Below are 16,319 nucleotides of genomic sequence, written 5' to 3'. Positions count from 1 at the left end.
AGACAAAAAAAAACAAAAACAAAAAAAAGGCAGCTGAGAAAAGAAGGGAGGATTCTTGCTGAAGTTAGTGCAAAACCGACTAAAGAGAAGGGGGCCTTTGCGAGAGATAAAAAAATCTGCAATATTCTTGATCAGATGCCCTGTGATGACACAAATATTTCCCCAGGAACCCTTTAGTCTTTCTGTCTCTTTCACTCACACATGACAAAACTCTGTAAACCAGCACAGATTAAGGCTGCAGACACATGCTTAAAGAGTCTGTGGCGGATCTTAACGTCTCTACATTTTCATTTTACATGCGTAATTTGGTGCAAAATGTGCTTCTGATCCTCTTAGAATGTCTGCCGAGACCAGCTGCCAAATATCAACTAAAGATGGAAAAGGCCATCTTCAATATATATTTTTAGCTAAATATTTATTGATGAGTGTTAACCTGCCATTGTTTGGTCTAACAGCTCATAAATAACCTAAGTGGAAGAAAATGACAATGTGTTCACTGCATGGTAAATGAGAAGTGTAGAGGTGCAATTACGTGGTTAAATAATATTCCTTCAACTATTCATCCTTGCGTTCATCAAAAAGGCTCCAACTCCTTGTGCACTGCATCTTGCGATGATTATGAAACACCAAACACATTTCATTCTCCGTGGAAACTGCAGGTAGCTTATTTTATATATCATAAAAAAGAGTCAGGCAATTAAAACTGGAGTAGGAAGAAAAAGACATGAATTCAAACGCGCAACAGCTTAAACGAAGGACATCGGGTTTAACTGTTATGAGGTGCAGGACTGACTGCTACAATTTTTGACTTCAAAATTCTACTCACTGCTCGCTCCACAGCGGGGCTCATAATTTCAGTAGCTACTGATGACATATTGTACAAAACAGCGATCAAATGTTCTCTGACAGCATTTCATAACACCACCTCATTATACGGCCAATTTGAATGTTGAAATAATGAAGCAGAAAAGGACAGCACTGCAGTCAAGTATCACATCAGATTATGAAATAGTACAACACAAAATTAAACCTATAGAAACGTATCGAAATCCTTCATGATGCCAAATGAAGTGGGAGGAAAAGGAGTGGTTGTAGACAAGAGGAGAGAGAGAGAGAGAGAGAGAGAGAGAGAGAGAGAGAGAGCGGTCTGAAGGGGAGGCTGAAGAGATGAAGAAATGAAGGATGATGAGGGGGTGTTAGGTGAATGGAGCTGAAGGCTTATGTGTATGTGTGTGCGTACTATGTGTGTGTGCCAGGTATTCCTCATGTTGTGGGGACTTAGGTGTGTTAATGCAGTCACTTTGCCTCCCTTTTAGAGACAAAATGTTCCCGTAATGTAAAATTTAGGGTGACAACTTAGGTTGAGTTGGGTCAAGATGAGTAGCATTTATATTAAAGGCAATAGTAAGTCTTTGAGGAACTAATGGAAGTAAAGGAGATGTCCTTTCAAGTGATGGTAACGCGATATGTGTCTCTGTGTGTGAGTGAATGTATGGCAGAGGGAGAGGACTATTAATGTGACAAATGAGGATTTCATCTGCTGACTGCACGCACACCACTACATTAAGGCACTGTAAATCATGAGTGCAAGGGCAACTAAATAACATACTGAGAAAGAGTGGCAAAGTAAGTCAGAAAGCTGAGGTAGAGAGAAATCCACTCGCTCTAGCTGAGAGCGGGAGAGCAGAGGAGGAGGACAAGAGTGCAGGAGAGATAGAGGGATTCCTTGAAGCATTTTTTTTTTTTTTTGCATGAGTACTTAAGACCAGAGAATGAAGTGTTTTACTGTGTTCGGGTGGCGAGGAGACAGACTTACATGGAATCCCGCATGTGCAGCAAGGCGCTTGGCAAATGCGCCAACAAGTAACATGAAATGCTAATGTCATGACTCAGTGGGGAGTCATGTGACTGACCGTAATACAAATCCAAAATTGCTGCAGCTCACATAGGAAAAGCTTCTGCAGCGCACGTGAAAATTTAATCACAACTCTGACCGCCACACAAGAGTAGGAGTTCCCTATATATTTACAATCCTGCAGAGTTTGATCAATCATGTGATCAGATCGAATTCATACAGCCTTACAAATGAATGCCTTTCTCCAGGGACCTGACAATTTGTAGAAAGTGTGAAATTCTGTGTTCTTAGACCTTCAATCCAGGTGAGGAAAAACCTCTCGCAATTAACTGTTAACTATGGTACATTACTGCAAAGCTCATGCAACTAGTAGCAAGTGAGTCACTGTAAATGCGCAGGCTTTCATATGACAGTGACGTGAACGTAGGCCCTTAATACAGTACTGGAATACTGTACACATTAATAATCCATCCACATGCACTTTACCATTTATAAAGCAACTTAAGTACAGAATTGAGTGCAGATGGATAATTGGTCTGCATCTTGGCCGTTTCACACGGAATAATAAGATGTGCCTCAATACAATATGGTCATACTATATTGACTCATGAATATTTTATGCTAATGTAAAACTTAATTAGACAATTTAAAATGTTCTATTTAATATAAATGACCTCTTGTGGCTCATCTGAAGTACTGGAGGGCTTTGGGTTATCCTCAAGTAGTAACAAGATTGTGTGTTATACACTGAAAACTTCGCCAATCTTTCCCTGAGAGTTGCTGGCTGAAGCAGTTAATTGTTCAGTGTACTGACAGAAAATTAATCAAGCCCTATTTTAATCATTGATTATTCATCCTGCTTGTTCAATTAACCCAATGAGCCTTCAGCTACTTTCAGGGTCATTCTACTAACTTTAGTTTTAAGCTCTTGTCTTCTTGTCTTTTCTTTTTCCAAGAAATAATTGATACGATAATACTTGCAGATTTGTTATAATTGCATATACAGGGAAAGATTGCGCCCCATGTTTTGTTTAACATGTATTTTACCATAAAATGCCGGCAGTACGTGCTTTCAAGGTGGAGACAGTCTGGAATTATTGGATCGTCTCCATTATGACCAAATTCTAAACTAACAAATGCTAAAAGCCTAATGGAAATAAATGCCAATCTTCTATTTGCTGAAGTCTTGGATGAAGAATGCTTTTGTCAAGCTCATGCAATACAATTGTTGTCATTTCCCCCCAAAGACTGTTTTAGTTTGGGCTGATGGACGTTTCCGTCGTTCTTTGACGATGGCTGACAGCCACGAGCCACTTTGAAAAATATTACGTTAGTGTCTGTTAAAAGATCAGTGGCACAAGCAGAAACATATTTTTTCCCTTTATGATCCATATTCCCTGCCCCCCATCCCTCAGCATCTCTGAGTAGACTGTGGATGAAATGGGTCTGCAGCCATTTTAGCTTCATAATGGACACCTCAGGCCCATTATACAGCAGACAGCACGCTGACAGAAGGAAGGAGGGCTCCACAGTCATTGGCAAGGATGATAATGTTGGAATAATGACTCTTAAATGTTCCCCCTGAAGTGGACAGGGACCATCACTCATTTTCCACTCGGACATCTAATGTCAGCATTTATCACCGGACTTCTAAATACAACTTCAAAGAGTCGCTTCCTTTGCCAAGATAATGCATATAAAGTATCTCACAGCATGCAGTGAGTTACAGTTGTGTTTATGAGAACTAATGCGATAAATGTGTGGACCGGATGGATGAATAGAGGCTGCTCTCATTCTGTCTCTGTACTTATACTTATGAAGAGTAATGTGCTATTATTCATATATAACTCATGATATTGTGGGACAGGACATTCGCAACCGTTTTCATTTACTCACATTTTTTATTTCTTCGCTTTAATTTTAAACCAAAACTTCTATCTTTCCCTCACCGAGTGTTTTTTTGTACCTAACAACTGCTTTGTCATCACTGCTAAGAAATATTGCATTTTTCCACTGAGAATAAAAGGAACCCTCCGCTTTTTTCCTGAGGTTCTTATCAGTGCAGGGGTTTGCACAGGTGCACTGAGATCCCATGTCACAGAACCTTATGCACAATTTTCTGTGCATAAGGTTCTGTGACATAAATCCAACAGAGGTATGTTGCGGTTTGTTTGGATGCAAATGCAGCTGCTTTCTTTCAAATGTGAAATTTACTTACAAATGCCAATTGGAGACTTTCCCGGGTGTTTATTGGTGTTTTAGCTTGATAAATAATAAATACAGAAGGGATGAAAGGTGAACAGTGCATATGTTTAAGACAGTGATGGAGAGGTGATTACACAGGACATGGCCTTTAGTTCAACTAAATTTAAAGAACAAGTCAGGAAAGAGGTTAGGAGAGTGTGAGCGTGTTTAATATTCCATCAATGAGATGGATGAAGACGCGATGAAGATGAGTACCCATCAACAAAAGCATACGTTATTATTTTTCAGCAGAAGTCGTCCACAGACCAGCTCAATAATGCACAGTTGGCCTGCAGATGGAGAATTATGATCAAGACACCAGAAAAAAAACAACTACAACAAAAACACATTTCAATTTTGTGCTGCACAGTTTGTTTGGTTATGAAAACAAGATTTCATTAGTGTCTTGCCCTCATTTTACAACTATAACATAAAGGGGATGACACAAACCACCGCACCACAATGGTAGTGAATACTGCATAAATTGGGAGCGTCCCTCTGATGGCACAGCCTGGACATAACAGACTCATTTTGTTCACTCTGAGTCAGAGCGCAAGTCTGCGATTCAAAGGAAGGAGTCACCGCTGTGATGCGTGCTGTGATGTTGTTAACACCGCTCTTTCCTGAGGTGCAGCTGGTTTCATTTAATTGAGATAGCTTGTAATATGTGACTCAGAATTAATTGTTCTGTTATTTGTATTCATCAGAGGTAATTTCAAAGGTGCATCTTCGAATGTATTATCACGCTAAAGCAAGCTACTTCTTCCATCAGATAGAAATTTTACCTCCAAAATAGAAGTTCTAATTTCCATTCAATTCAGCATCTGAATAAAAATGTAAAGATACAACATATAAATATTATATCTGACTTAAATTATAAACTGCAGAGATTGAGATACTCGACCAGTGAATCAGTCACTGATGGTTTTTAAGTAATCAGTGGGGGAAAAAAAGTGGCCCATAGGTTAGGTTTTTCTCATTTTAGCCACTGAAACATTAATTCAGTAAGAGCTTTAAATGCTCCATATCACATTTGGCAAAGAAGATACCGAATCTCATGACGTTTCCTGATTACGAATAGACCCTTCCTCCATTTTTTGGCAGTTTCCCACAATATAATAGCTCTTCACTACACAGAAAGGGAAAAATGGACAAGATCACAATTATATGGCACCTGGATCGTGCTTAATATTTAAGTGAACTCCAACACTGCACCTTCAGTAGGGATGAATCATTGCTCCAGCTCTCTCCCTCCCTCCCTCCCTCTCTCCCCCCCTCCCTCCCTCTCTCCCCCCCTCTATATATATATTTTTTTTTTCTTGCCCTCTTTTATTTTTAAGATAAACATCCATGACCCCTCTCACCCATGCTTACACTCCTGCTGTCAGACCAAGATAAGGGTATATTCCCATCAATAATATTGATGCTGAGACAGCCGGTGCGATTTGAACTGTGATGGAGTATTTCACAGCTGTAAATTGTATCTTTCAGAAAACTGACAGGTAGAATAGCAGGAATTGACTTAGTACAGTACTGTTTATACATGGAGTGGATACAATATCAGCACCACCACCTGTATCATCTGGAGGTAGAGCGGATTGTCACTTAATCTTTAGGTTGGCAGTTCAATCTCCACCTTCTTAGGCTCATGTGTCTAAGAGGCCATAAGAGGAGCCCTGAGTCTCCTGATGGGCAGGTAGGTGACTGCCATTGGTGTGTGAAAGCATAAATGTGAGGTGGTACTTCGAAGTACGGCTCAAGAAGAAAAGTGTGATATGAATGCAGTTCATTTACCACATATACTGTAGTACAGTGCAATACGTTCAATCCCTGCTTTGTCGACAATGGTGGACTGAAGGCTGCACAATATAATGAACCACAACAGCCTATAGCCCATACGCAGTTATTGGTGGTATCCTGACGCAGCCTGACAAGTGTGTGTGTGTGTGTGTGTGTGTGTGTGTGTGTAGGTGTGTGTGTGTAGGTGTGTGTGTGTGTGCAATGACATTACACAGGGCATCTTGGCAGATTTAAGATGCTGACCATGAAATTTCAAAGTCAACCTGGAAACATTTGCTGGACGGGCCTTGCCCAAACACACAGGCACGCACGCACGCACGCACACACACACACACACACGCACGCACGCACACACACACACAAACTCTGTTTGACTGAGGTCACTTTGGGGTATTTACTGACTTATTTTCCTGTCCAGGAAACTTGGGTCTAATTTATGCTCAGTGTTCAATATCACGATGCACTGAGACTCCTGACTGTACCCTCCTGCATTTATTTTATTTGTATCTGTGCACATATCATGGAAGCTCATGTATACAGACAGTATACACAATAGCTTTGAGATGAATAAAAACTAAAATTCGGCAGGTTTCTGAAAAGAGGTTGACATACTGTGTATCTCTCTCTCTCTCTTACCGTCTCACATACAGGACTGTCATAACCCATTACAGGCATTCAGAGCTGCTATCTAACCTGTGCCATGGTAGCCTGGTCTAAGTATGCTGCCCTGCTCTGTTTTGTTTGGTCTCTAATCCACAAGAGTAAACAAAAGTCCAACACGGATCATCTTTCGTAGCTTGTAAAAACACCTGTGTTGAAGCTGCCCGCCACTCTCTTTGTCTAAGGCTTTGTGTTATAGCTGCTGCTTTGTGTTCTGAGCTGCTAAAGCTGCAATCAATAAAAAAAATATGATGTGTATTAGGCATCACCGTGGTTTGTGGACTGACAATGAGACCCAGCTTGCTTTGTAGTGCGTTCATGTCTCCCCGCCCAGGTCCACCCGTGTTAACTATACTTTTGGGAGCTGCTTCTTACTGTGCTGAGTGACCATGGTAGCTAATGCTCCCTGCAAAATGTAGGCTTGAGGATATTTTTTGACTGCTGGTACCTGAGGAAAAGAGGAGAAAAGCTTGTCCAAATCCAACAAAATGCTCTCATTTACTTAATATATTCAGTAAACAAGGTGGCAAAAAGCAACAGCAAAGACAGAGCACAAGTGTTTCACACGCCCAATGAATAGTTCCAACAAAGTGCTGATTCACTGCGCCACTGACACTGAAGGCGTCTGACACTGATGTCAACAGCAACTGCAAAATGTGACACAAGTAGCTGCCATGTCTTGTGGCATCAATTGCTGAACAATTGGGAGTGACTTTACCCTTTTCCCTGAAGCTTTTGTTGTGTTTCCCAAAGCAGACGTGGGTGGAAAGCCTGTAACGCACAAGATTATAAATTTTACTTCTAAAAATCAACCTGATGTCTCTGCCACAAGAGGTCAAATGTCATTGACAATTTTTTTTTTAATGGTAGTATTAGAATGAATGCTAAGCTTGCCGTTTACTTACTGTTCTTCTACTTTTTTCTCTCTTTCACAGCTATCAATCATCAATACGGTTGTCCAGCTACAGTCACCCGAATAGGCGTAGTATGTGAGGGTTCAACCACATTTTAGTTGACTTCAACGTTTTGTTCTAACTGTTCTGCAGCACAAACCGAGCCGTTTCTATGGAGTTCATCTTAAATGCCTGGAGGACGGCATTACTGCATGACGGGAAAAGAAAAGCAAACCTCTAGCAAAAAAAAAAAAAAAAAAAAAATGCAGTGACATTCGTGAGTTTGTTCGTATATGTGTCACATGTGGACCTGGTGTTTGACGCCTTATTCAACCAGGTTTTGGTGGGTTCAAAAAAAAAAAAACTTTAAAAAGATCCATGGGTGAAACTCTGTCAAGTTACTCAGGAGTTGAGTCATCACAGCTGCATTTGCTCTGTGGCAGCATGAATTTCCACTTTCCTCCAATCATATCTCATGCAGCTCTGATGCGAACAGCCTGTTGAAGGAGACTAATGATAATTGTATGGTAGTTGATAATATTTCCATATGAAGTAGGGCTCCAACAGCACAGCAGGGTCGTGTCACTGCAGCTCTACAGTGATGATGATTTACAGTTTTGCAGAAAATATTCACTGTGCTTGCTGGTTTTCACATCTGTAGAAACATTAAAGTTTTTTTTCTTTATTGTGGCTGAAAAAAAGGTGTATTTTAGAGGCTCGTATTGTGTTGGTGTCGCAAGTTCCCATGAAATACATCAACAAAATGAGTCCGTTTGCTTGATTCTTCCAGCACATTCTGAATCATTAAATGAACATCATAGCGTAGACTTTCATTTGGAGGAGGATGAGGATGATTTGCCTTCTAACAATAAACATACAGCAGTGCCTGTCGGGACAAGGTGCTCTGTTATTCGAAATATTGAAACTGTTGAAATGGAAGTCTAGTTTTGGATGGTGCTATTGATAAAAACCTGCTAGCATCAGTGAAGATAATACAGCTAAGCCACCACTGGGTTAGGTTTTCACCTGCCTGCTGGATTTACTATTCTGCCTCCCCCACTCTCTCTTGTCATTTTTTCCTGATATCATCTCTGCTTTGGAGTTTTCTGGTCTCTTTCTCTCCATCTACATATCTCATTCCATCATTTTCTTTCTCATCTGATTCCTGGATGTTGCCTCCCAGTCGTCCTCTTCCTCTCGCCCAGTGTGTTTCTTATCACAACCTGTCTCTCTCAGTCCATTTAAGAGCTTGAGCCAAATCTCAAACATGTAGGATAAATAATTTATTACCATAACCGTTGTGCCACTGTTGGTGAATATATCAAGTCAGGTTGCGAGGATTCAAAGGCATCCTCTAAATCACTGTGCTCTATCCAGAAGCAGAGTGGTCAAAACATTGCAGGTCATCCGAGGATTTTTTTTATTGAACAAAGTCAAAAACAAAACCGCTAGACGTATTAAAAATCTGGTGTATTTGTACCTGCCGCATTGACCCCGTCTGTGCTGTGTGCAGCTGCATGCCAGCCATGTGTTCTGAGGAGTTTTCAGAAGCAGTATTTTTCTGCTGCTCTGCATGTATTCATTGTTTTAACGACAGAATTCTGTTTTTACTGTTATTGCGTCTTTTTTATATGTCATTTTGTACCCCTGAAGTACCACGTTGTGATGGTAGATCGGTAAAAATAGGGAGTGGCACCTCCAAACGATGAAGCGATCTGTTACAACAGCCATGTCAAGTCACGGACATGCCTGCTGCATTTCAGCTTTTACAGTTTACTTGAACGTACTTTGGATAATCTGAAACTGATGTTCAGAGATTCGTCTGAGTCCCGATGCACATCTTTACAAGGTTATTTTGTTCTCAGTAAATGAACCCATATCACATAACATCTTTCTATGTAACCTCATAGAAAACAGAATGTGTGAGGTACTCATAGCACTCTCTGCATTATTTATGCTCAGCTGACAAGTTCCATTTGTCACTATAATCTACTCACTAATTCAGTATAGGGATAATATCGCTAATTTAGAAAGCCTGAGCACCATCATGCATTGCCAAATACATGTCCTGCATTCAGAAATGCGGTGGCTTACATGCAGCTTATATTGGTGATGGGCTGCTTGATGGGAAGTCGGTGTTTGCTGACCTTTCCACCACAACAAACTGACCACCTCCACTGAGACTCATGTTGGTACACAAGACCACTGCCACCTGTTCCCACAGCTTGAACAAAGCAAGACATGTGTTCATATGCAAGCCTGATGGCAGATAAGTATTCCCCTCCCCAGTAGAGTAACACTATTCCTCCCCCCTCGCTCTAAACCAGTATGTAAAAGACTGGTTCCGCTGTAAAAATCAGCCGGGCAGGTCAAACTGATTAAACTGCAAATACATTCTGTTGAGTTTAGAAATGTGCAGTGCAATGTCAAGCATATAATGCTGTATAATGTAGCTTTTGGCAGAATTACAGGGGAGTACAAAACACACACACACACACACATACACACGCATACACACACATACACACATTTACAGCCACTTTGCAGCTTTCAGCTACTTTGATCTCATTATTTTTGTTTGCCAGTACTTAAGATCGAGTTGCTTTGGTTCACAATGCCTCGACTAATGCTAACATCTAATATCATCTGCTATTTAAATTCATGTTTGACTGTCGACAGTTTTATTTGGTGAGTGGGCATGTGGCAAAGATGCTGGGGCCAGACACATATAACTTTGTTGATCCAAAACTGGAAATGTGCTTATATAAAGCAAAGTGTGCACTTTGCTGTAGTTAGTTTTTAAAAACCGTGAATACAAATAGTCCTCTTTAATAGATGGAATCATCCTGACATGGAACATATAAGCCTTGTTTCATCCCCTTCCCATGAATGGATGTTGATGCTCCCTAACCGATTATTAGCATTTGAAACACTGTTATTGGACGTGGTGATGAAAACAACCGCATGTAAGCACCCATCAAAAAATATTTGGTCTCATTTCTGCAGTCACTGACTAAAACCACTGAATAGAATGGAATCAAGACATAATGCATCTAATAGAACGGACTTGTCATATTTTCTAAATGGATATTTAATGGAAAATTTAATTCAATTAAATGGAAATTTAACATATCAAATTTGATGAAACAATTTATACATATCTATATCTCCTCAAAACATGAACGGTATTATTATGAAATGGAAAACAGATAGATAGATAGATAGATAGATAGATAGATAGATAGATAGATAGATAGATAGATAGATAGATAGATAGATAGATAGATAGATAGATAGATAGATAGATAGATAGATAGATAGATAAAATCAAACTATTCTCAAAGTCTCATCAGAATTCACAAGATAATTAAAGCTGATACAGTGGTGCAGAAAAATATAATCTGAAACTTTTTTTCACTTATTTTTCTTACTGCTGCAAAGTTTAGAGCCAGTAGGGTAAAGTGATTTGCAATCAACACTTCAGTGGTCTCTAACTGAGAAAGACTTAGAAGTCAACGGTGTGTGCAAAATTAAACAAACAGCAGTGAGGCAGGCAAAAGACGACTGGACTTTGTTCTGCATTTTAAGTCCTGTTTCCTCTGTGGGAGGGTCAGTTGTGTTGTTTGGGATTATGAAACTTAATCATGCATTAATCATCGAATTAATGCAGATGATGCAACACTTCTTTCTCTTAAGCACTGGGATGAATGATAATGAACTTTAAAATGCAGAGCAACGAAATCAACCCGGTATCATCAAACATTAGTTCCATGAAATGTATGGTGGTGGTAATTTTGTGCATCACATAGAAATGGTGTGATGAACATGTGGGGCTGCTTGTAGTAAAAGGCTAAATATATTTCACTCTTCTAAGAACCGTATAAATAGTTTAAACTTCATAGCTTGAGTAAAAACTGAATATGTATTAATCTTAAAACTTCCCCATCATAAAAATGTTCTTTAGTAAGAGGAATTAACTTGTCCTCTGTCATTTGTTCCCGTCTTCATGCTAGCACTGCCCTGCTGAAAAACAAATGAGCTCATTATCCTCGGGAGGCTGATCACATGGGAGACGCACGCGTGCCGAGCCGAGCCTTTGCATGTGCCAAGCTGAAAATGTCAACATATTACCTTAAGAGTGCACATTAAGATTTGGTGGTAATGGCTGTCACAAGACAGATCCCCATCATCAAGTCGATGAGGCAACACACTCTTTCCCGACTATAAAGAAAGATTTTCACCTTGGGAATTAGCATCTATAGATAAATGCCAAGGTGACATCATGCTGCCACAACACCGATTCATTAAGCATCTACGTGTGCTCAAACTCTTTTGTCTTTGTCTGGGTATGTGCAAGATTATTCATAAATGCAATGTGATATGTTGTTTATTTCCTGAAAACATATGTTATCAGTTAATCCCTACTTTTAATTTTTATAATATATACTGGCATTGTGGCGTCTCTGTGATTAGTATTTCTCCTTTGTCTTAAAGGAAATGTGGCCCAACTAGTTTACCTGATATAAATAAAGATTCTCTTCTGATCCACAAGATAAAACTCAAACAACCTTGCACAAGTGCTGCAGTACACAGGGATAACTGCAATTAATTTTTTTTTTTAGTTTAAGGTAAACATGGCAATTAAAGTACAGTGACAGGTGCAGCGTGTCATACTAAGAAAGCCACGCCCACTGCAGGGGAATACAATTTGCACTGTCTACTGCAGGTATAAAGCAGAGAACATGATGTCACATTTTGCTATTCTGGTTATTAGCTGTTAGAAAGCTAAATGGGCGGCACTTATTTAGCACCGCTATCCTTCATGAGACGCTGTTTGTCACAGTTAGCTCTGCTCACCCCCCACCTCCTTCCATGAGACGTATGTGCCCTTGCAAAAACACAACGCTACACTCTCAACAATTACGAGAGTTGTACTTGTATTGGACATTGCACAAATATGGTAGCAAATTCATTTCTCCAGCTGTTTTACTTTATAATTTACTATAACATGCACCTCACTTTGTTTCAGATAATGTTTACATCTTCTGGAACAAGAACATTGATTTCCATTGACCTTTTTCTTCTCCTGAATTAGCGACCCCTCAGTTTGGAGCAAAATTCTGAACTTTCACTAGTTTTCTTGTCATCTCCTGCTGAGACCATCACTTGGGTCCAGCTTGCCTGGATCCTTGAAGGAATCGAATCACTGCTTATTATCTGCCCTCTTTCACCAAAGATTTCATTTTCTATGTGATTTTTTTGAGGTTTGTATCTAATTAGCATGACACCGTTGACATTATGAGTGTGTTTTGGCAGCGTACGAAGCAGTGGTGCCCTTCGGGTTCCACATCTTACTTTTTGACTACTTCTTATCATTTCGGTGCAAAGTGACTAAGGACAGTCCTGTATTGTTCCAGCACTGTCTTAATCCTGCCAGACCTTTTTTTGTATTTTTTCACCTCTTGGATCCCATCTGAAATACACACCAATTGTCTCTAAGCAAGGGATGCCAGTTAATCTTTGCCTCCAGACCACTGTTCCCTAGTACTTTGTACAATTATTTGCACTGATGATCTTGGGACCTGAAGTTGCTTCGGGATGGCTCAAGGTTACTTTCCTGTACTTTTGCAAATGTTTATGACTCAGTTTATTGCATTCAGCCAAGCAAGCTCGATACACGCACATAAAAGTTGCCATATGTAATAATTCAATAGCTTAGACATAAGAAGGTTGTTGAATTGTTTTGATTACACAGTATACGCCAGTTGCATATATTTATACATGTTCAAATACACAGTGAATAGTGATGTTATACTTTTTTTGTGGTCATTTCAATAAACTGCCAGCATTTTACCACCATGATTAAAGTGAAGTTTGGAAATGTTACCACCAGACAGAGCAAAAACAACCATTTGTTTCATTCAAAGACTTTGCATTGTCTCCAACACTAACTGAAATACCACTAATCATTCCTTGAATTAGAATCCAATTTCCTAATCCCCAGCCCTTGTCTTTGTTCACTTGTATTCTGCACCCCAGTTCCTATTAATTTCCTCTTTTGGGAGATGAGTAGTGAGCCGAGAAAAAACAAAATGCGGAAGAGATCCCTCATGCATGAAATGAAAGAGTACTTTTCTCTCCTGTAGGGGCTGACAATGATACAGTATACTCTCAATAGGTAAAAAACACAATACACCTCTTGCAGTAGAAACCTGTTGGATGAATTTCAAAACACATCCTTTATATTCCCTAAATGGCATGGGCTGCAGGGGTGAATTATGAGAACAATTCTTCAAGGTTCAAGATAGGCAATCCCACTGATAACCAGAATTAAATGTCTTGACATTTTAAGAATGAAGCAAAGCGAGCCAATGGTTATTTTAGATAAGCGCGTTGAGTGTTAGCCTTGCAGGTCAAGGGTCAGCAACCTGTACACAGAGAGGAGGGAGAACACAGGGACAGGGAGAACATGCAGACTCCACACAGAAAGACCCCATGCCAGAACCGGGGCTCAAACCCGGAACCTTCTTGCTGTGAGGCAACAGTGCTGACCACTGCACCACCCAGCCGCCTGGAACTGGGCGAAGATGTTCATTAGAATTTTATTTGTTTGAAATGTTTTATTTTAGAATTTTAGAGGCAGATATATGTCAAATTTCAATAATGAATGAACCTCAAAATACACCTTAAAATGATAAAAACAAATGTGTTCTGTATCTGACACTTGGTTCATCCCCTGTATTTTACAATGTATTTTATCAGCTTGTGTTTGTTGAGAGATGACTTGAGATGAGATGAGAGGCTCCCAAGACTGGGAAATTGCATTGCCACAGCATCTAAAGTGGATTTTCAATAAATAAAGAATAAAAAAGAGGGAGAAAAGGTAAAAAGATTTATAAATATGTACACGCTTCACAGTGGTTTAAATATTTGAGGTGATCAGTATTGCACTGGCATATGAAATGTTGCAGAGGTTGTTTTTTTTTTTTTTTTTTAATCTGACATATTGAGGAAGTGTGTTTTACCTTGCTGGTCTTAGTCACCCTTCATATGTTGTTGCTACAACAAAATAATCTCAAAGGGTATGGATAAAGCTTCATCTAATCCCAGATTCAATTTAATGTATTACTTGTTGCTCCACGTAATACTTGGAAAAAGACACAATGTGTTTTTTCTAAGGATGCCGGCGGGATGATGACATGGAGGACACAGAGGCCAGCCAATCTACTTCCATGTAAAGACACTGATGAAAATATGAGCGGACAGAGAATCTGGTGGAAATATGATTTACTTTACGATACAAATAAGTAAGATGTCATCCCCCTTAATGCATGAAGGGAGTAGGCAAAAGTGGGTCTATTATACTGTTGATAACATCAATTTGAAGTGTCAGGATGGGATGAACTAATATCCAGGCCTGCAGGGCTGGTTCCATCTCTCAAGAAACAGGGTTTCTGCTTTGATTAAAATCACAAACCATCCCCACACACCTTTGGCCCTGCTACCTCCTACTGCAATTAGATTTATACGTGACACCCAAGGGAGTTCTCAGTTTTGCCATGTGAGGTAGAGACTGTTGTGGTACAAGCAGTCGTTTTTATATCACACTGGATGATTTGATTGGTTTAAGGTCACTGTCGCTGCCATCAAAGTAAAGTTTGCTGATCGTTTATTTGACCATCTGAACCTCTATGATTTAAAACATAGAGCTCCTGTATAAATTCTATTTTGTGGAGAATTATAAGCTGCTATTGGTAAACTCTGAACAAATCAAACTTGTTCGGCGAGCAGTGATAACTGAAGAGAGCACACAAGAAATGTAAAGAAAATGTAACATAAAGACATCTGACTTTTACTTGCAGAGGATCAAGAGGAGCATTAACGGTCGCACAACCAGGAAGAGTGTCATTTGTCTTTTCCGGGATTTTCCGGGATTTTCCTTTTTCATGTCAAGTGACCTTTGAGTTCCACAGATACCAGTAGTATTAGGGAGGAGATCGCTTTTATCGAGTCACAACAAAGACTTGGCTCATCGAGGCAGAATCAAGGTCGAGTGTTAAGAAGAGGCGAGAGCGAGCGCACATTCCTGGGAATAGTGCTGTACTTACAGGTACAGCTGACAACTCAAATGTACAATATTGAACATTGAACAGAGAGACGTTGGCCCAGCAGGTCAAAAGTGGGTTCAACTTGGCAGGCTACTCCAAAGACAAAGACAAAAAAGAATCTCAATTAACATTTAACTTCCCACTTCAATTTTTTTTTCTTTTTTGGTGGAAAACCACAGAGGTTGAAGCTTATTGTGATGGATGATATCTGGCAATAAATTAATTGTTAAGAAAAGGGATGGAGGTGCTTGATTTGATCTTCAGGTGAACTCCCCAAAATAAGCTTTAGAACGAACAGTGTTAAACTGTTAATTAGAATACCAAACTGACATAAAACCACAGCTATTGTCCAGGTAATTTGGATACATTTGGGATTTGTTCATAGAGTTAACAGCGGCAGCTCCTACCAGATGTTCTTACTTTACCATTCTGTACAATTCTGTTCTTTTCTGGATTGAGACACAGGTGTCTTCCTGCTGAATCAGTGCAGTCTGTACTGTGCTCCACTGATCACCGATCTGAGTGACCCAGCAGCCCTGAGATGCCATCTGTTTGACGACTCCTGCTGTCTTGTCTCTGTCCCTCGGATCTCTGTGTTTGATGTGTCTAAATCTTTTGTCTTCGCCACTGTTCTTCTCTCTGATATGAACCCTCTCCATTAATTCCTCATATAATCTGCAGCCTATATAATCATATTTATTTACAGTGCTTTAATAGTTTTACAACAGATAAATTATCTCTCCTAAGCTCAGCAAACAA

The 16,319-nt window shown here is 39.8% G+C and overlaps 1 protein-coding gene across 4 annotated transcripts in view; it reads right to left on the bottom strand.

Moving 5' to 3' along the window:
* The window catches only part of grid1a (glutamate receptor, ionotropic, delta 1a), a 228,449-nt gene that overhangs the window by 95,313 nt on the left and 116,817 nt on the right, over nt 1–16,319 (bottom strand). The gene's annotated exons all lie outside the window — the stretch shown is intronic.

Source organism: Aulostomus chinensis, chromosome 16 (assembly GCF_037954235.1).
Source record: "Aulostomus chinensis isolate RoL2024-O1b breed Wild chromosome 16, RoL_Achi_v1.0, whole genome shotgun sequence".
Classification (NCBI taxonomy): Eukaryota; Metazoa; Chordata; class Actinopteri; order Syngnathiformes; family Aulostomidae; genus Aulostomus; species Aulostomus chinensis.
This window is presented reverse-complemented; position numbering and strand designations above follow the sequence as displayed.